Below are 21,102 nucleotides of genomic sequence, written 5' to 3' on the forward strand. Positions count from 1 at the left end.
CGGGCAATGCTTACTTCCCGACACTGGCGACCATGCACATTGGGTGTGACGTTATAATGTAATTTGGTCAGGGCGTGGCCAGCACAGGGCGCAGTGTCGGCTACTTATGGCACTGCCACGATTGCCAGCATTGTAATGTGGGGGGTAAGACCTCTATGCAAGTATCCATCATTGTCCTAATGCCTAGTACTTCCTATATGTTACAAAAAAGATCTATCAATAGTAATTATTGGCCAGTTACAGCCACTATTAGGTCATCAAGCAAATGTACGTGATGACCTCATTTAAGCTATGCTCCAACTATATAATAACTGGCACTTCATTTCTGGCACAGTGTGATGTCAGTCGACGCTGGGACAGAGTATGGGATCAGAGTGCTGGAAGAGCAGCAACAGAAACGGCATTGTGGGGCAATGTGTCCGGCTTCAGACTAAAGGCCTGATTCATGTTAGTAGCTACGATAGCATATCCTTCCGCAGCCGAATCACCCCCTCTGCTTTCTGAAACTGAAGTGATTTTGGAAGCTATACTGATTTCTGTTCTGTAAGTCAGTCTGTTCCTGATATACCTCATTCCAACCAGTATGAGAATGCGCCTGTCTGCACTGTCATTTACTCCTAATTTGCATAGTTATCCAGGTTATGGGCGAGGACAATTTAAAAAATTGAAGGCTGCAGGTGTACTTTAGGGCCTAGTCTTCAACCTGGCCAATGCTGGGTATCCCAGCGGGATGGGTATGTAATACCGGCAGTCAGGATGCCTCTTGTCAAAATACAGACAGTGGCATCCCAATGATCGGTATCCCAACAGGGGTCACGTAAGTACACTTACTCCCCCTCTTCCCCCTAACCCCAACCCTTCCTTCTTGTAGTCTAACCCTAACCCACCTCACCCCTAACTCTCCCCGCTAGTGCCTAAACCTAAGTCTCCCCCCTTCGTGCCTAACCCCCACCCCCATGGTGCCTGACCCTAATGCACCCTCAGGAATGCCTAACCCTAACCCCCCAAAAACTAACGCTAACCTCGCCATGCTGCCTAAACCTCCCCCCCCTCGACCTACAGCTAACACGCCCCGACTTACCTCGTTCGGGTTGGCATCTGTCTGTGTTCCGGCGTCAGGATTAAGATGGGCATCGGTATTTCGACGCCTATCTTAAGCCCAGTGTTGGGCTTCTACCGTCAGGATTCAGACCGGCGACATGCCATTTGCCGGTCTGTTAACTACATCCAATCCCAGCTAGTTAGATAGAATGATAGATTTTTCAAGAAATCTTACCTTGCTCCCTATGGCTGCAGCAACTTACCTGCTTCTGGGTCTTGGAGGTTCCGACGGAGGTATTGGATGAAGCAGTTCCAGGGAGTATAACTGCTCTATGCCTAACACCGAACCCTCCCTCTAGTGCCTAACCACAGCCTGACCCTCGGTAGTCTAACCTTAACCTCCCCCTAGTGCCTAACTCTCCTGCCCTGCAGTCTAACATTAATGTCGAGACCCTGACAATGTCGGCATTTCACATGCTGACATTATGAACATATCGACATGTTGCATGTCGACATTTTAACAAAGTTGGCATCATAATTGATTTCATTGTGGTGTCAACATGATGAACATCAACATTGTTACTGGTCGACCTAATAACTACATTCCCCCCTGAACATCACATCGAGTACCCCTGGGAGCATAAGTACCTCAGGTCGTCAACCTCATACACTGTATGCATTGATTATTAAAAATCCATTATTGCTGCTATTTAACAAGAAACTATAGTCTGCAATGGCACAACTTACCCTGTTTTGATGAGGGAGGTTGTCAGTCAGCGTTCCATCAGTCCCGGTGTTCTGTCTGACTCTCTGGTGTCTGCCAGGTCCATTTTGCATGTGCAGTGGATCTGACAGGCACCGGGACATGCGCACAAACATCAGCTTCTAGGGACTGCATTGGCTGCAGCCCATAAAAGCCGGCTAGGACTGACGGCAAGGCAGGGCAGTGCCTATCATTGGAAGCTCTCTCTGCTAATCATGGTCTGGACTGGTAATCCTAGGGAGAGAAAACACCTCCTCTGGGACGGCCTGTCCTGTGTGTGATTAGCAGATAGTTATTCCAATGAGACGCCACTGCTAGTGAAGCAGAGTTCACAGAAAAAACTGTCTCAGTGGTGTTACTAAGGGCTTCATTCAGAGGTGGTCGTACAGTCTACGACCGCACGGCCGCCTCGATGTCTGTCCAGTGCGCATGCGCACGAGGGAGCCGGCTCCTTCGTGCGCATGCGTGAGACCTGCTATGACTGACAGCGCCGGTCGTAGCGGGTCTTTTTCCAAAGGGGGCGAGCTGTCGATGTTGATTGACAGCTCGCCCCGTTTGGAAGGCTGGCCGGGGGGGGGGGGGTGGCAGCCCAAACGGAGGCGAGCTGTCAATCAACATCGTTTGGGGGAGGCCCCACTGATATCACTAGTGATGTCAGTGGGGAGCTTCCGGCTCTGACAGAGCCAGAAGCTCTCCGGGGCTTACGACATGTGAGACCCTACCCTAGGGTCTCGTCGTAAGCCCCGATGGTCGCGATGGTCTATGATCATCGCGACCATCACCCTAGCAGTCGTTAGAGCTGTGGGTGTAAGTTTCTGAGCGACCGCTTGCATCCTCCGACCGCCTCTGAATGAGGGCCTATGTGTGGTGACAACCGGTGCTACAGTATGAAGACTTTGCAAACCGGGGAGTGGGCCGCAAAGCCACACCTCCCGCTTTGTTACGTTTTGGAGCAGTGACATCCCCGTTCTCATCATGCTGGGGGTGGAGCAGCTCTGCTATTTTGGTGTCACCCCCCTGGATGTCGTCACCCGGTGCGGTTCGCACCCCCCTTGTGACGCCTCTCACCTTGCTCACTGAGGGAGGCATATTTTTATATTTTACTCAGGGGGCTGCAGCTCTACAGCCCTAGGTAAAATCCGCAACTGCCAAATACCCTCATGCTAGCCCCTCACACACACTTGGATTTTCAAATATTATTATACATTTGTTAACAAGTATGTATATGCGCATGCATGGTATATTTTGCTGACATTCTGACAAACTGACTACATATACATAGGCTAATATTGCGTTAAATGGCTCATTTAGCCATGTGTGCCCAGCTTTGGCTTGGGCATGATGCAGAGTTGAGTGTACCTGGAGTTATTTTTTCATTGTACGTGCCCTGATGGTGATGAGAGGTAGAATGGATGGCATAGTGGTTAGCATTACTGTCTCACAGGACTGAGGTCATGAGTTAAATTCACAGTCTGTGTGGAGTTTGTAAGTTCTCATCCCACACTCCAAATATGTACTCGCAGATTAATTTACCTCTGACAAAAAAATAACCCTTGTGTGTATGTATGTACATATGGTAGGGAATATCAACTTTAAGCTATACTGGGGTAGAGACTGATGTGAATTGTTAAAGGCACGCACTGCGCTGCCTCTGTTATCAGTCCTGCAGCCACCGGGCACTGAGACCCAGCAGCTCTCCCTGGAGGGCTGAGTTCCAACATGCGCCTTCTGCGCATGCACTGCTACATCGCATGTCTTTATCCTGTGGCATCATATGCATCCTACCCCAATACCCTCTATCGTAACTGCTTAGTAGAGGGTCACTGCTGTTGACCTACGCGTTGTGTGACACCTGGCGCACTACATCGTCCAGCCAAGGTTGGTTCTAGACATTGGAGCTCAGGGCGAAAGTTCCCATTTGTGGCCTCCACACTTTTTATAGAAGCCTCACATACGATATTGTGTGATTGGCCGTGCAGCACCGCCAATCACATGATATCGCATACGACCGTGGGACCCCGTAAATTGGGCATACACACAGCACGGTATGCCCTATTTGTAGTTCCGAATTGGCCAAATCTGGGCATTATCTTTGAGGTGTGTACCCCATACCTGCCATCTCTCCCTAATTGTCAGGGAGACTCCCTGAAATAGTACCAATCTCCCTGATTGCATCTTACGCCCATTATGAAGCTGATATATATATATATATATATATATATATATATAAATAAAAAAAAACAGAGATCTATACATTCAAATGGGATCATTAGTATCATTTCCCTGCATTGGTTATAAGGCACAATGGCCCTCATTCAGAGCCACTCGCAAACAGCAGTACGCTCGTTGCGTTCCGATGTTGACTAACCGCGCATGCGTCGGTGTAACACTGCGCATGTGCGTACGGCAGATTGCGAGTTTTTTTGGTCTCGTTCGTCAAATAGCGTACAGGAAGTGACATGTCAAATGTGATTGACAGAACAGGGCGTTTTTGGGTGTTGACGGGGGTGGAGATGGAAAAACGCAGGCGTGGCGAGGCGTTTTTGGGGCGTACATACATTAGCAGATGCGAGCGTAAAATGTGTTCGGACCGACTCATACGTCACTGGATGATCCTCTTTCCCTTCAAAATGCTCGCACAGCTTAGGGTCTGGATTACTCGACCACATTGGCGATGGCCTTCTCCTCCGTCCCGGGACTCCACGATGTTGTTGCGATTAATCGCGGGTGGTCAGAAAAGCAATTAGTGTTGGATTGAAAACCGGCTTGGTATGTGTTTTGAGATCAGTTTTTGGGGATAGCACAAAAGCGTACGCAGGTGGAAATCATAGCTGCTAATGTCAGGATGACACAATCAATTTGCGTACATTTGTGGGGGTTTATTTTGGCCTCAATTTGGTGGTTAGGGCCTATTGTAACAATAATGTCATCATGTTTTAATTTTCTTACCTTTTTATTTTTGCCTGTTGAATTTGCCTCGTTATGTGAATTTTTAATGTTCCTTAAAGAGCCCTTTTTTTAAAAAAATTGTTTTGTTTTTTTTTTCAAGTTTTTGCCTTTTGGGCCAGGATTAAATGTAACCCATTTGTACAATAATGTCACAATACAATGTCAGATTTTTGGCGTAAATTTATTGGTCAAACCAAAACTAAAATAATAAAAAATTTGGGGACATCTTTTTTTGGCAAAGATCATTCCCAAAATCAAACAAATTGGCCCAACATAACTGTAGACATAAACGTACAACAAAAAATAAAAAACATTTCACAAGAAAGGAGAGGGAAGTTTTGACCAGAAAGGAATATGAGCCAAGCACAGAAGGAGTGTGGGAAAAGTCGCCATTGCTGTCACCGTTTTGTCACCCGTTTGGATGGGGGAGGGAGGGCGCCAGACCAGGTCCGGGATGTCATCGGGCTGGCCTGTCCAGAGGCAGATGTTGTGGCCTCTGGACTAGGCACAGGGCTAGGCACATTTGGAGGATTGGCTGATGTTGTGCCAGAGGTGGAGGATCCTGATGTTCCGGCAGGAAGGGAGGTCGGCTCCACCATGTGCTGGCGAACGAGCTGCTCCAGGGCATTGGCGATGCGGATGTTGGCCCTGGTATTTTCCGCCAGGGCCTGACCAATGGTCACGTTGACCGCAGCATTTTGCTCCAGGGCCTCAGCCACCCGTAGCAGACTGGCGTCCATCCTCTGCAGAATCTCCGTATGGAAATCCGATTTGAAATTGAGTTCTGTGAGGAGGGACACTGCCTGCGAGGGGGATTGCCCTGGACTGGCTTCTGCAGGGTCCTCAGCCGGATGTACTGGCTCCTCCCCTGCCGAGCCAGCAGAAATTCGGCGGCCAAGGCTCCCCTCCGGAGCAGACTCATCCGCCTGTGTCATATTGGCCCACTAACATTTCAGAGTTGGTGACATCAAAAGATTTACCTGGGACAACATGAGGAGCCGCAAAGTCTGGCATGTCCGTATCCATGTTGGACACGCCAAACACCTCCACAGGCTGCACACACCCCTGTGCCAGCTCTTCTAAATCCGTCAACTCCAATGACACAGGGGTGGGACCCCCACCTGTCCCCCTTGCATGCCTAGCCCTGTCCGCGAGTTTTTGCTTTAGGCGATATTTGAAGTCGGCCCATCTGTGGGAAAAAATGGAAGCCATTATCCTTTTGTTTAAAATGGTGTTTGTTTTTAGGGGGGGCAAGTGTTTACTTACCGCCGTTTGACATCCCGGGCTAGACGGACATAATCACCCACCCTATTGACAGCAACGGCTACCTCTTCCCACATTCTCCACTTCTGGCTTATACTCATATTCCTGTCTGCCTGTGGCAGGATGTCCACACACTTCTGAATCAAAACCTCCATCTCCTTTCTTGTGAAATGTGGCTGCCTTTTTTTTTTTCCAGCTTTGGCCGGAATACTGGGCCCAGCAGCCTCTTCCATGTCAGCCTCCTCACCTATTTGTGTAAATATTCAGATTTCTCAAATTCACAACTTGCCCAATCTTATGTTTCAAATTAATCATTGATACAAAATGCATGAAAGACTTACCGCCTGACTCTTGGCCATTGTTTCCCTGGTCTGTAGCCATGTCTGGGGTCCAAACAAGAAATACACCAGAATTTAGTGTTTTCGTGACGTATTTATACATGCGTCCTTATTTTGCGGCCGCATCATTGATTGTGCGTTCCTATGATCCCTCCTTAATTTGTGCGGGAAACGAAACACTATTTATGGCTTTGTGTGTCTCGAGTCGAGGTGGCGTTTTTGGATTGTTGGAGGTTACCTTGGTTGGAGTTTCTTGTTTGCGGATAAAGGAGTTGGCGTTTGGAGTTTATTTTGTTTGCTAGATTTGCGTTTTTATTTTCCGTTCTCTTTTTTGGTATATTTTTTTTTGGCCTCGTTTCTTGATTTGGTAAGTTTTGTGAAGTCTAACTTTGGTTCAATTGGTGTCTCATTGTGTTTCTTCTTGTTTTTAATTTTTTGATCCATAATTTCATATCTTTTAGCTTTTTTTTAATTTCGGACCCAAAGACCTTTTGATTTGGAATCTTATATATTTGCTCAAGGTAAGTCCATTTTTTATCTTGTATTTGCGAACTAATTAGCGCATTTTTCTCTGTTTGTTTATTAACTTGTATTTGCGAACTAATTAGCGCATTTTTAAATGCTTATTAATCCTGTAAAATTTTTTGTGGTTGCCCTTTCGCTTTTTTGGCTTACATTTCAACCCATTTTGATGTACTGTGTGCAATGTCGTTTTGCTCTTTGGCCAAATGTGTGTTTCGCATATTTTAAGTTTTGGCAAGCACAAAATTTAGAAACATAAATGCACAGACTAAAATTTCTCAAATTATTTTTGTGATTAATTTCAGTTTGGACGTATCATGACAATACCCCGGCATGTAAGCAGCAATGGATGGTATCATCAAGCTAAGTTGTTCTTAATTTTCTTTTGGGGTGGGTCCAAAGCCTTACATTCCAATCTTGCCATTTCAGGTTGATCTTGGGCGGATTGTTCTGGCCAAGCTCCCGGAAGCCGAACCAACCTCAATCTCGTCCCAGGCGTAGGCATCGTAGGCGTGCAAGGCCCCAGATATTTCGAACACGTGTCACCCTTTTTGGAATGCCCGATGATGAGGTTTTAAGACGCTACCGTCTTCCTCCCAAAATAATCATAGACACTCTCTCATTAATAGAGAGTGATCTTGAGCGGCAAATTGACAGTCCAACAGCAATACCACCACTTACGCAAATTATGGCGGTGTTACATTTCTGTGCCTCAGGATCGTTTCAAACAACGGTGGGAATAGTGGTGGGCATCTCACAATCCTCCTTTTCCCGGATCCTGAGGGCAGTGATGGAGGCACTTTTCAAGCACCTCCATCATTTTATTCAAGTGCCTTTGGATATGGGTGCCCTTAGTGTGGCCAAGGCCAATTTTTACCAAATAGCTGGCTTCCCACACATCATAGGGGTTGTGGATGGTACTCACATACCACTTCAGCCTCCAGCACGGCTGGAGGCCATATTTCGAAACAGGAAACACTATCACTCCCTGAATGTAATGGTGGTATGTGATGCCTCCCTCCAGATCCTGTCCCTGAATGCTAAATTACCAGGAAGTGCACATGACTCCTTCGTCATCCGGCAATCAGGGATATGGCACAAATTAACCAACCTACAAGCTGGTGATGCGTGGCTTCTGGGTAAGTGGAGACCTTTAGTACATAACAATGTTAAGCTTGATACACAGTGTTCCTGATGTTGTCTATTATTTTTCACAGGAGACAGTGGATACCCTTGCATGTCCTGGCTGCTCACTCCTTATTTGGCTCCCACACCAGGGCCACAAAGTGAGTATAATTCCGCACTTACAGCCACCAGGCAAGTGGTGGAGCGCTGTATCGGCCTTTTAAAAGGCCGATTCAGATGCCTCCACCGCTCTGGTGGCGAGCTCATGTATTTGCCGGATATGGTGTCGAAAATTGTGGTCCTGTGTGGGATATTTCACAACATCGCCATAAGGAGTGGTGTCCCAATGCAGCCAGAGGATGCCTTACCTGAGGATGGCCCCCCCGAGGTTGGTCGGAGGTCAGTATGTGGGGGGGTCATACGCGATGATGTGGTGGCCAGATTTTTTAGGTAAGTTTTGACAAAACAACAGTGTTTATACCTAATGTGTTTGGGTTTGTTTGCGAACATCTAATTATTTAATGTTTTTTTCACCATCTTCTGTTTTTTCACATAATCTTTGGCACTCCAACGCTCACTACTTCCTGCTACCCTTACAAAACCTGGATGTGGACATTTTGGGAATATATTCGGGAACCCATATTGCAACGCCATGTTTGTGGAATCATGTTGGCATGGTCCTTCGTCAACCAGTTCTTGATTTGTTGTTTTTTGTTTTTGTTTGTTTGGTATGTGTTGTATTTGAGATTATCACTGTGTGTTTTTTTGTGAGTGACCACTTTGATTTATCAGTTCTGTTGTGAATAAATGTTTGGAGAGTGAAATGTTCTTCCTTTTTTTGGACGTTACCAGCAAGTGTAACCAGGTTCACACACGTTACATTTGACTAAGGGGTAATCCAGTACTGACGCCAGTTGAGCTAAAATGTAATCTGTTTTCAGGTTCCAAACCCACACCAAAAGGAAGCCTGTACAATCATTTGGCTTTGTAAGATTGGCCTAAGCAGCTTGCACACCAACTAGGAACCTGTAAAATGTAGAAATAATATGAGATATGGTAAGAACTTACCCTTGTTATCTCTATTTCTACGAAGTCCATAGGGTTCCACAGGATACCTTAGGGTATAGGTGTGACGTCAGTCGCAGGGCACCAAAGAGTTAAGCTTTCAGCCTCCCAGGATGCACTAGGTCCCCCTCCTATACCCCGCCCCCGGGCCAAGGCACCTCAGTTAGTTACCAAGCCATAGGCCGGAGGAGGAGAAGGAAGAGAGAGAACAAAGATCTGGACACATACAAGAATCACATTCTCACCAGAGGGAGACGGAAAACCGGTGAACAGAGCAAAGCCCATCTGCAGCACAGGTGCGACAGGGCGGGAGTCCTGTGGAACCCTATGGACTTCGTAGAAATAGAGATAACAAGGGTAAGTTCTTACCATATCTCATATTTTCTACTTCAGGGTCCATAGGGTATCCACAGGATACCTTGGGGATGTCCCAAAGCAGTATCCTTTAAGGGTGGGGACGCTCCTGTGCAGAAAGGAGAATCCGCCGCCCGAAGGAAGCATCCTCACGAAGGTATGGACAGAAGACCACGTAGCAGCCTTGCAGATCTGAACTGCCGAGGCACCACGTCGAGCTGCCCACGAAGGACCCACAGACCTAGTGGAATGAGCCTTCAGAGAAGGAGGGACCGGTAGGCCTTCATGAAGATAAGCTTCAGAAATAGCCATACGGATCCAGGCTGCCAAAGTTTGCTTTGAAGCAGGCCAACCCTTTTTACGGAAGCCAAAGAGGACAAACAAAGCGTCCGACTTCCTAAACGAAGAAGTGCGGTCAACATAAGTCCTTAAGGCCCGCACAACATCCAAAGAGGCCTCACCCACGGAAAGACCCGGTGAGTTAAAGGCCGGAACAACTATTTCCTCGTTAATATGAAACTGGGAAACAACTTTGGGAAGAAACTCGGGCCGAGTGCGGAGCACTGCCCTGTTCCCATAAAAAAACAAGAAAGGGGGTCTACAAGAAAGAGCCCCTAACTCAGAAACACGTCTGGCCGAAGCAATGGCCAGAAGGAAAACAGTCTTAGCTGTTAGCCATTTAAGATCCACTGAGCCCAGTGGTTCAAACGGCGGTCCTTGGAGAGCCCTCAGGACCACAGCCAAATCCCAAGGCGCCACAGGTGGAACAAAGGGCGGCTGAATGCGGAGAACACCCTGCATAAAGGTGCGCACATCCGGGATTGTAGCAATCCTACGGTGAAACCAGACAGATAGGGCCGAAACCTGTACCTTCAAAGAAGCAAGGCGAAGCCCATGATCTAGTCCCGCTTGCAGGAAGGCGAGAATCCGAGACAGACGAAACTCCCGCGGTGCATAACCTCTCGGTCGACACCACTGGAAGAACGTATGCCACACGCGATGGTATATCCTCGCGGAAGACGGTTTCCGAGCTCGTAACATGGTACGCACCACAGAGCTGGAAAACCCCCGGGACCTCAGCATGGCCGTCTCAACAGCCACGCCGTCAAAGACAGCCGAGTCAGGTCCGGGTGAAGGCAAGGACCCTGAGACAGAAGGTCCGGTCGTAGCGGCAACCGCAGAGGAATGTCCACGGACAGACCCTGAAGGTCTGAGAACCAGTGCCGTCTGGGCCACGCGGGAGCTATCAACAGGAGCGTCCCTCCTTCCTGTTTGAATTTCCGGATTACCCGTGGAAGAAGGGAGACCGGAGGGAACAGGTATGCGAACCGGAACGTCCACCGGACGGACAGAGCATCCACCAGAGACACCCCTTCGTCTCTTGTGCGAGACCCGTACACCGGCAACTTGTTGTTGTGCCGGGACGCCATGAGGTCGATTTCTGGAAGACCCCACCTGTCCACCAGTAGTTGAAAAACGTCCGGGTGCAGGGACCATTCCCCCGGATGAACGTCCTGGCGACTTAGAAAGTCCGCCTCCCAATTGAGCACTCCCGGGATGAAGACCGCTGATATGGCCGGAAGATTGCGCTCCGCCCAAACCAGGATCCGAGAGACCTCTACGAGAGCCGCCCGACTGCGAGTTCCTCCTTGCCTGTTTATGTAGGCCACGGTGGTAGCATTGTCCGACTGGACCTGCACCGGGCGACCCTGGAGAAACCGCTGTGCCTGCTGGAGAGCATTGAAGACCGCACGGAGTTCCAAGATATTTATTGGAAGCTCCGCTTCTGTCGGCGTCCACCTGCCCTGGAACAAGTGTGGACCCGAAACTGCTCCCCAGCCCCGAAGACTGGCGTCCGTTGTCAACAGGACCCAATTTGGAACCCAGAACGGACGTCCCTTGTTGAGGTGGGTCGTCTGTAACCACCACGTAAGGGACAGGCGAACCTCCTGGGTGAGCACAATCGTCTGGAACTTCAGAGACTGAGTCAGCCCGTTCCACTTGGACAGGATCAGGTGCTGCAGAGGTCTGGAGTGAAACTGGGCGTATTCCACCATGTCGAACACCGACACCATGGAGCCCAGTAACCTCATCGCCGAGTGTAAGGACACCCGGCGGCTGTGCAGACAACTGCGCACCCTTGACTGTAAAGCAGAGATCTTGTCCTCCGTCACGAAGATCCTTTGCTGTCCCGAGTCCTATAAGGCTCCAAGATGCAGAATCCTCCGAGACGGGATTAGAGTGGACTTCTGCCAGTTGATTAGCCAGCCGTGCCGTTGCAGCAGTGCAATGGTCAGGTCCAAGTGGCGTAACAGGAGCTCTGGAGATCCTGCCACCAATAACAGGTCGTCCAAATACGGCAACATGCGGACTCCCTGCAGCCGCAGAGAAGCCGCCATGACCGCCATCAACTTGGTGAAAACATGTGGTGCTGTTGCCAGGCCAAAAGGTAACGCCCGAAACTGGAAGTGGTCGCTGCTGATTGCAAACCTGAGGAACTGTTGATGGCGCCAAAGAATAGGGACATGCAGGTAAGCGTCCTGTATGTCCAATGACACCAAGTAGTCCCCAGGTTCCAGCGCCAGAATGATGGACCGTAGGGTCTCCATCCGAAACTTCGGGACCCGCAAAGACTTGTTGAGTGCTTTGAGGTTGAGAATCGGACGATATGACCCATTGGGTTTCTGTACCAAAAATAGATTTGAATAGAAACCCTGGCCCCTCTGGGAGAATGGAACCGCCACTATAACTCCAGCCTGGAGCATAGTGTGCAATACCTTCCGCAGCTCCGTAGCCTTGTTCCGGTCTGATGGGAGACCCGTGGTGAAGAAGCGAGCCGGGGGTCTGTGCCGGAAGGAGAGGGCGTATCCGTGGGAAACCACCTCCAGAACCCAAGTGTCTGTCGTAGTGGTCGACCAACACTGGGCGAACTGTAGCAGGCGGCCTCCCACCCTGGGATCCCCCAAAGGGAGGCCCGGACCGTCAGGCCGCAGGCTTGTCATCTGGCTTGGGGGCCGGACGTCTGGTACTCCATGCCTGCTTCCGGGGCTTGACCGATTTCTTAGGGCCAGCCTGTCGAGGAAACGACTGTGGTTTGGGCCTGCCCTGGGCCCTAGATGACCGAAAGGACGATGGTCCCGAACCAGAAGGAGCAGCGGCCGACGGGAGACAGGCAGATTTGGCTGCCGCCAGCGTGGCCACAATCTTATCCAGATCCGGACCGAAGAGAACTTCTCCGGTAAACGGCAACGCTTCCAGACCTTTCTTGGAATCTGCGTCCGCCTTCCAGGATCGCAGCCACAAGGTGCGACGAGCAGCTACCGCTGCTGAAGAAATTCTAGACACCAGAGTACTAATGTCTAGAGCCGCCTCGTTGATGTAGGTGGCCGAATCACGGAGATTGCCAATCAACTCCGCCTGATCGGCCGGACAGTCGGATTCAAAAGAAGCCTCTAATGAATCCGCCCAGCGCTCCATCGCTCTGGCAACCCAGCAAATGGCCATAGCCGGCCGTGCTGCCCCCCCTGCAAGGGAATAAGCGGACTTCAGGCAGATTTCTAGCTTGCGGTCCGTAGCATCCTTAAGGGAGGACATGGATGGCATCGGCAATGTGGCACTACGGACAAGACGGGTCACGTGAGAATCCACCTGTGGAGGGGATTCCCACTTCGCAAAATAATTATCCGCGAACGGATAAGCCACCGCCAGGCGTCTCTGCGGCTGGTATCTTTTGCCAGGTTGTTTCCACGCCTCCTCTAAATGGTCCACCAACTGACCCGAAAGAGGAAAGACTGTGGCATCGCCCTTCACATCTTTGAAAAAGGCATACTTAGATTTAGCCGCTGGGGGAACTTCGTCCTCAATCACCAAGGCTGTGCGGACCGCCCGAATAAGTCCAGGAATATATACTTTGGACTTAGCATCAGCGTCCTTAGTATGGAGAGGTTCCTGATCGTAAGGATCTAGAATCTCCCCATCATCAGACGTCCCTTCGTCATCCTCATAAGGAGCGGACAGAGACGCCACCGGCCTTTTATGAGACCGCATCACAGACTCCCCTTGCAACACATCCGACAAGTGCTGTACAGAACTCGTCAGGGAGTTAACCCACGCTGGCTCCTGAGAACCCGGGAGCGGGGAAATAGGGAGACTGTGGGGTACCACCAATTGTCGTGGGAACCCCTGCATGGGTGACGACACCACAGACTGCTGGGACAAACCCATCGGAGTAAACGCGGGCTGCGGAGCTAACTGGCCCACTAAAGCTGTTAACGCCTGAGCGAAACAAGCCCAGGGCGGCTCCTGTACCGGTGCTGTAACCGTAATAGGCCGCGCCATGGACAAACACTGCCGGCAAAGGCCCTCCGCGCTACCCTCCCCCTCCGCTAACGGTACTTTGCACGTGGTACACTGTAGCCGGAGGGGAAAATCACTTTCAGACATGATGGCACCACGTATGTGACCTCTCTCACCAATTAAGTATTAAATAGGCGAGAGACCACCCTGCAGCACCGCACCGCAAGGGCTTTAGCAGAAAGAACAGGGACAGTAATAAAGCTGACAGTTTAGAGAAGAAAAGATTACAGGCAGCAGCGCTAGCACAGTCACATACGATGCAGAAAAATAACAATTCCTGCACTAACAGCGCTGATCACTCAACTACACAGACACAGGGCCTGGTAGGACACAGCGCTGCATACACAGACCTGACCACAGCGGAGGAGAGGTATGCGGGGGGACCCAGACCACGATGCTTCCGTCCAGCGCTTCCAGCAGCGTTCACCATGCGTTCTGGAGAAGATGGCCGCCGAGGAGCAGAGAGGAGGCTGGCCTGGGGGAGGAGCGCTGCCACAGGACCAGTCGGCAGCATGCAGAGAGGGCTGTGTGCAGCGGGGGAGGCGCCGGCTGTGAGACAGGGAAGGCGCGCTCCCCTGGCATGCATTTAACCCCTGGGACGCCGCAGCGCTACCGCTCTGCTGCGGTCCACTGTCCCAGGGGGTAGTGGAAGCGCAGGTTGGTCGCCTGGCTCCACGCTGCAGCCAGTCCCCAGGGAGCCCCCTGCCTGGGGACTTAGGACCATGTGATCAGCGGGGACCCACCGCGGGACCCCGCTGCTTACCTCTGTCCCCCTTGAATCCGGCCATGGTCCGGAGCATCTGGGGTCACCGCTAGCTGTGACCCCAGACGCCCACCAGCATCCCCGGATCAGTACCGGCGTTCTGGTACCGGCGGGGTGTAGGGAAGACAGCATGGACGTCAGGACTGACTGTCCATGCTGTTCATCCAGTTGTGCAGCCACAGCTGCATGAAGAATAAGCTTCAGGGGCTCTTCTAGCCCCCACTCCAACAGGTGCACCCGACTCCGGCCGGGCACCAAACTAAACTGAGGTGCCTTGGCCCGGGGGCGGGGTATAGGAGGGGGACCTAGTGCATCCTGGGAGGCTGAAAGCTTAACTCTTTGGTGCCCTGCGACTGACGTCACACCTATACCCTAAGGTATCCTGTGGATACCCTATGGACCCTGAAGTAGAAATCTAATTGACACTACACCAAAAATGGGAAATGACATTGTTACTGTTATGTGTTTCTTGTGGCTGTTTTACATACAAATACAAAACACAATCTTACTGTAAAAAAAAGGAAATCCTTCCAGGAACAGTCTACTTATGTCAGGGTAAACAATCTTTGTTTTTGAAAAAACGAATGAGCCAGAACGTTACTTAGAAAAAAACTATTTATTTATAAAATGAACACAAAAAAATAAAACTATTGACGAAGGAGGACCGACATACGGTCAAGGGCCACGAGCACCCCGATGATATTGTGGCGCATCCGGACCACACAGTCGGCTAAATCTTCCCGACGCCTCTGTTCCTCTGTGGGTGAGAAAAGTGTGTGGATTAATACAACAATAGGGAAACCACATTAAAAAATAAAAAACACAACGAAACCACCCAAATAAATTTAAAAAAAAAAATAAAAAAAAACACAGCAAACTGAAATGGGGGCTGCAAAAAATACAAGGCCTATGTACAAATTCCCACAGGTGTGATATGTGTATGTCGAAATCAGCAGTAACAGGTAAAGGCAATCTGCAAAATCACCAAAAGTCTACCCAAAAACCCCGAAAAAAGGAACGACACATGATTACATAAAAACAGTTTGTGTCTAAAAAAAAAGCCTAAAGAAAAACATACCGGAAGAAAAAACGCCAGCTCCGGAAGGCCCTCCATCGTCCTCCACGGAGGTGCCTCCATTCCCCAAAGATCGGGGCGGGGTAATTACCGACTCCGGGGAGGGGGTAATTCGAAGAGGGGTGGTTGGAGGAGAGGGGGAAGTGGGACGGAGGGAAAGGAGGCCCGACATTTCAGGGAGAGGGTCTTGGAAGGCTAGGGAGGAGTGGGGAATAGGGGAATTATTGGGTGTGGAGTGTTGGCTGGGGGTTGGGGAGAGTGGCCGTGAGCGCCGTCTGGCCGGACGTTGACGGCGTAGTCTTGGCTGGCCCCCTAAAAGATGTTAAACAAATTGTGGTTAGTTTCAACACAAATCCTGGCCAAAAAACAATTTCAAATCCCCCCCCCCAAAAAAAACCATGCAGATATGAGGACAATGCAAAAATATGAAATACATGGAAAACATGGCCATGCAGATATGAGTAGAATGAATAAATAGGACAGGCATGAAAACATGCACACGCAGATATGAGTAGAATGAATAAATAGGACAGACATGAAAACATGCACACGCAGATATGAGTAGAATGAATAAATAGGACAGACATGAAAACATGCACACGCAGATATGAGTAGAATGAATAAATAGGACAGACATGAAAACATGCACACGCAGATGAGTAGAATGAATAAATAGGACAGACATGAAAACATGCACACGCAGATATGAGTAGAATGAATAAATAGGACAGACATGAAAACATGCACACGCAGATATGAGTAGAATGAATAAATAGGACAGACATGAAAACATGCACACGCAGTTAGGGCCACAAAGACAAACATGAAAACCACAATACATAAAACTTACTTTCTGCGATCTGCATGCGAAAGCATGCCAGCAAGCGGGGCGTCCGCCGTTGCAGGTCCGACCACCTGCGCTCCAGCTGGCCGATGTTGCGGCGTGAGCCGAAGGAGCGCAGGCGGGCCCGTGCCTCCGCATATGCGGAACGCTTCTGCTGGTTGGTGATGGGTGGAGGCTGGCTGGTGATCCGCCTATCCATGACCTCCGTAAGCACAAGGAGCTCGCGCCTGGTGAATGCGGAGGCTCTCATGATGGCAATGGTGTTTTTCTTAAAAATCATTTTTGATAAAGTGCCAAAAAAATTTCTGATTGGCTAATGTATTTGGGAAATTAACAGGAGCAATTCTATTGGTTAGTGTATGAGTCATGTGTTCGACAGGGCCACAAATCTCTTGAGAGTTATGATAGGCTTGATGCAGTGACATGCATAAGCAAATTTAAATAAAGAAATGAACCCCGGGAAATATGCGGGGATCCAAAGAAATAGAACAATTGTTTAATTGGGGCTAACATGTTTTTTGAGCAATAAAAGCGAATGTTTAAGCCGTACGTATTCTGCGGGTAAACACAAACACGGACAAGATTAAAGTTTCTTGCATTGTGTTGAAAAAAAAAAAAAACAATTAAGCTAATTGATACATTGATTGCCATGATACGATTGAGGGAGGTAGGCAGAATAAAGGAGCAGGTAATCGACATCTGACAAGGCCACTTCCGGTTTGTACTTGTGCGTGCGTTTCCTTCAAGCCATTTCGGGGATGTACGCTCGCTATTTGGCACACTCGTTAGTTAGAGGAGGGGTCGTCTGAGTTTGGGGCGGATTTTTATATGCGTTCGAAAATACGAGCGAGGCCTTGAATTTAAATATTTTTTTACGTACGCCGAACGTACGTACGCCCAATTGCGAGTGGGTCTGAATCAGGGCCAATGATCCTTATGGCTACATGCATTTTCTGAAAAGTATCAGTATGTTTTCATGAACAAATAGATCTTACTAACTGCTTTGGGGCTAGTTTACATTTGGGTGTAAGTCAGTGTTATGACACCTCTCAGATGTAGCAGTACACGCCCACTTTACCGCCGTGCTCATTAGGTGATTCTTTTACAATCTCCCTGAAATGCATTTTCAAAAAGTATGGTGTACCCACTCGCACACAGATTTACAAGTGTCACATATCACATAAAAAATTAATCAGCACAGTCTCCAGGTGCGTCCTAGTCGCATATCATTACTACTTAGACGCAGTTGAAAGAAAAAATGGGGACCACGGGTGCCAAAAGGAGCTGTTTGATGTCATTGCAGCAAAAAAAAGAGGACACATCTGTATAGAGTATGGCAAACTGCAAGCAATGTATGCCATGCCTTAAAATGAACTACAACAATTTCAACCTGCCGGCTCTAGTCACAAAGGGACAAAACATTATATTATATTATACAGCAATATAGTACAACTTGCTAAATTTGGAAAAATAAAATGTGTTATAAACTAGAGGTAAACTAGAGGTAATTATGTGATTTGTGTGGTTTTATTCATTGATGAACTTTGTCATACGGCTCTGGAACACACTCACTGTTACATAGATATGAGCAAACTGAGCGCCTGATTCATTACGGATCGCTATTGCGTTCGCAGCTGCGATTACGCATGCAGGTCTACTGCGAAAATATGCTAATAACTGCATTCGCAAAGCCATTACAGAGACGCCTAAAGCCAGAATAGAGGCGCTCACTACTGCTTTTGCACATCCGTAATACCTTGTAATCCTGCATATACATCGGGAACATCGAGTAACATCGGCCCCTCACGCACAATTACAACATGTCAGAAGACCTTACTCAGAAATTGCTAACCTCGTCACAGGCAGTGAGCACTCAAGCTGCGTATGCTATCGCAGTGGCTAATTTCTGCATGCCCATGCAACGGCGTTGAAACGGAAAGGCACAGCTGCGTTTTTCCGACCATTCCCCCGTCACCACCCCCAAATGCTGATGTTCCGTGCCTCCAACTGCGATTACTTTGTATCTGCATGAGTGAACACAGTGCGATCGCAATGCTAACTCGCGCATGCGCACTGAGGTGCATGCGCAGTACACAACAATCGGCCACCTGCGTACGCTATCGCAATAGTAATCCATGCTGAATCAGGCCCTGAGTTATGTTCGGGAACCTGCATTAGGCATTGGAAGGAGCAGTGAGTTCATAATTACATTTGACGAAAAATCTACAGTGTCTAGATCAGTGGTTCTCAAACTCGGTCTCAGGACCCCAAACAGTCCCCGATTTCCAGGTTAAGGCCCCCATACATCAGCAATAGATTGCAGCAATTGTGCAATTTGCAATCGATTCTGTATAAAAATCTTTCCTTTTTCCAATCGATTGTGACACAATCAATTGCAAATTGCACGATTGCTGCAATCAATTTCTGATGTATGGGGGCCTTTACCCAGCAGGGGGACAGGTGAATTCATTACTCACTGACACATTTTAAGATCCACAGATGGAGTTAATTATTTCACTTGTGATTCTGTGAGGAGACCTGGAAAACATGCACTGTTTGGGGTCCTGAGGACCGAGTTTGATAACCTATGGTCTAGATAGACAGTCAATAGGTCAACACCAGATGTTCGACAGGCAATAGGTAGACAGGGTCAATTGGTTGACTGGTAAATGGGTGACATGGATTTAAGTCAACAGGGTCAAATGATCAAGATTGATCAAAAGGTCGACACACATATGATCAACACTGAAAAAGTTGACCACTTTTTTTGCTTTTTTTAACCCTAATTCTCACCTTAACCGCCCCCTAGAGCCTAACCCTAACCTTACCTCTAGTGCCTAACTCTAAATGTCCCCTTCCACAGCCTAACCCTAACCTTCTGCCAGGTGCATAGCCCTTAAAATCATGAAAAACCAGGTGCCAACCTTTTATGTGTCGACAGTTGGTGTCGACCTTTTGTTGATGTCGACCTTTGGATCCTGTTGACCTAAGTCCATATAGACCTTTAATTGTTGACCATTTGACCCTGTCGAACATCTGGGTAAACCTATTGACTGTCTAGACACTGTAGATCTTCCATCTGGATTTCTATGCTTTATTTTTTTTTTTTTTTTTTTTTTTTAAATGTCTATTTTACTTTTTGTGTCTATATTTTTAACCACAATCAGTAGGGTGGGATGGGATGTATTTATTATTGTCCATGCCAGAATGCCACATCTTGCAAGACAAAATACTGTAGTATCTATGAATAATCATACTCAAATGCTTATTATTATGTATTCATTTTGAAACGGAATCCTTCCAATACCTCCTGTACTAGTTAACCACTTACCTGCTAATAATTTTTCTTAAAACTCCTCAGAAATTGTCAGGTTCTTTTATGATTAATGCTGGGCATACACGGCCAGCTAAAATGTCTGTCAGACATTTCATCTGGCAGCCTGCCAGCCGCAGATGTCGCCGGCATACACTGAGATTTCTCTCACAGTGTATCAGCCCGACATCCGCGCTCCGCCCCTGGGGGAGTAGACATTTCCCTGTTCCTTCCGTAGGATGGAACACAGGAAATATCTGTCTGTCGGCCGCGGCTGGGCATACACTGCCCGATGTGGCCGACAGTTTACCGGTAAATATCGCATCGGACGGGCATGCTGCACAATCAGGCATGCCCGACCTAGCAATATTTAACCCTCGGTCGCCCCCCCACACGCTGCAATTATCGGGGATTGGCGGATCGCCCCGGTAATTGTAGCGTGTATGGCCAGCATAAGTTACATCAAGAACATCTATTTAAAGACTTATCCAAAACAAACGTATTTATTATTTTTTTTAAAACACAGTGCTGTATACTATAAAACTGGCCATAGATGGTTGAGTTCTACGCATGTGCAGTTCTACACATGGTTAGCAATTGATGGTTGAGTTCTACGCATGTGCAGACCGTGACAATCGGACCGGGTTGTTGACAATGTTTCCTTGACATCGTGGCTGCCATAGATGGAAAAAAACACATTTGGCAAAAAAAAAAAATAGTTGATATAAATACATATATCGATTTTACAAATATATTGGATTAAAAATTGATATATCGATGATCGGGGGCAGCAGAAGGGGGAAGAGGCGCTACTAAATTTGTACTTCCCCCAGCAGCTGCTCCTCTGCAGCTGTCAGGTATACACAGTGGTGGCATGCACCACTGGATGTCTCTGGCGACTGCTCCTCCCTGCTGCCACCGAGTGGGGTGTGCAGCAGTGCTGCCATGATCAGCACACAACACTATATGGATCAGGAAGTGCAGAGGGGCCGGGAGATCCCTGTAAAATGGGAGGCGCTGAAAGATTATCTTCCGGCAGCCGCCCAGTGGGCTTTTCTGACTGGTCGTATCTGATGTGACCTCGCCGAGTAAGTGGTTAATTTACATTTTTGTGGAAGGTTGCTATAGATCATGGCTTTAATGTATCTGCACCTTTACAAATAATAATAATTTTATTTATATAGCATTTTTCTCAAATAGTACTCAAGACACCATGACCACAGAGCCTCATTCAGAGATGGACACAATGCTGATTTTTATGCAGTTGAGTGATTATGGGTAATCTGTGCATGCATCTAGTTTAATTTTCATTTATGCACGCAGAGGATTTA

The 21,102-nt window shown here is 48.4% G+C and overlaps 2 protein-coding genes across 5 annotated transcripts in view; one reads left to right on the forward strand and one right to left on the reverse strand.

The window, feature by feature from the left end:
* Window positions 1-21,102, reverse strand: part of BTC (betacellulin) — a 137,935-nt gene that overhangs the window by 88,566 nt on the left and 28,267 nt on the right. The gene's annotated exons all lie outside the window — the stretch shown is intronic.
* The window catches only part of LOC148504011 (uncharacterized), a 60,463-nt gene that overhangs the window by 22,993 nt on the left and 16,368 nt on the right, over window positions 1-21,102 (forward strand). The window contains exon 7 of one of the 4 annotated variants that reach the window (XR_015869928.1): window positions 20,972-21,045. The exons of the other annotated variants lie outside the window; for them this stretch is intronic. The gene's annotated coding sequence lies outside the window, so the exon portion shown is untranslated. Of the gene's footprint in view, window positions 1-20,971; window positions 21,046-21,102 lie in introns of those variants that run through there. 4 annotated transcript variants of the gene reach the window in all.

The sequence above is a fragment of the Taudactylus pleione genome, unplaced genomic scaffold (genome assembly GCF_031769625.1).
Source record: "Taudactylus pleione unplaced genomic scaffold, aTauple2 ptg000471l, whole genome shotgun sequence".
Lineage (NCBI taxonomy): Eukaryota > Metazoa > Chordata > Amphibia > Anura > Myobatrachidae > Taudactylus > Taudactylus pleione.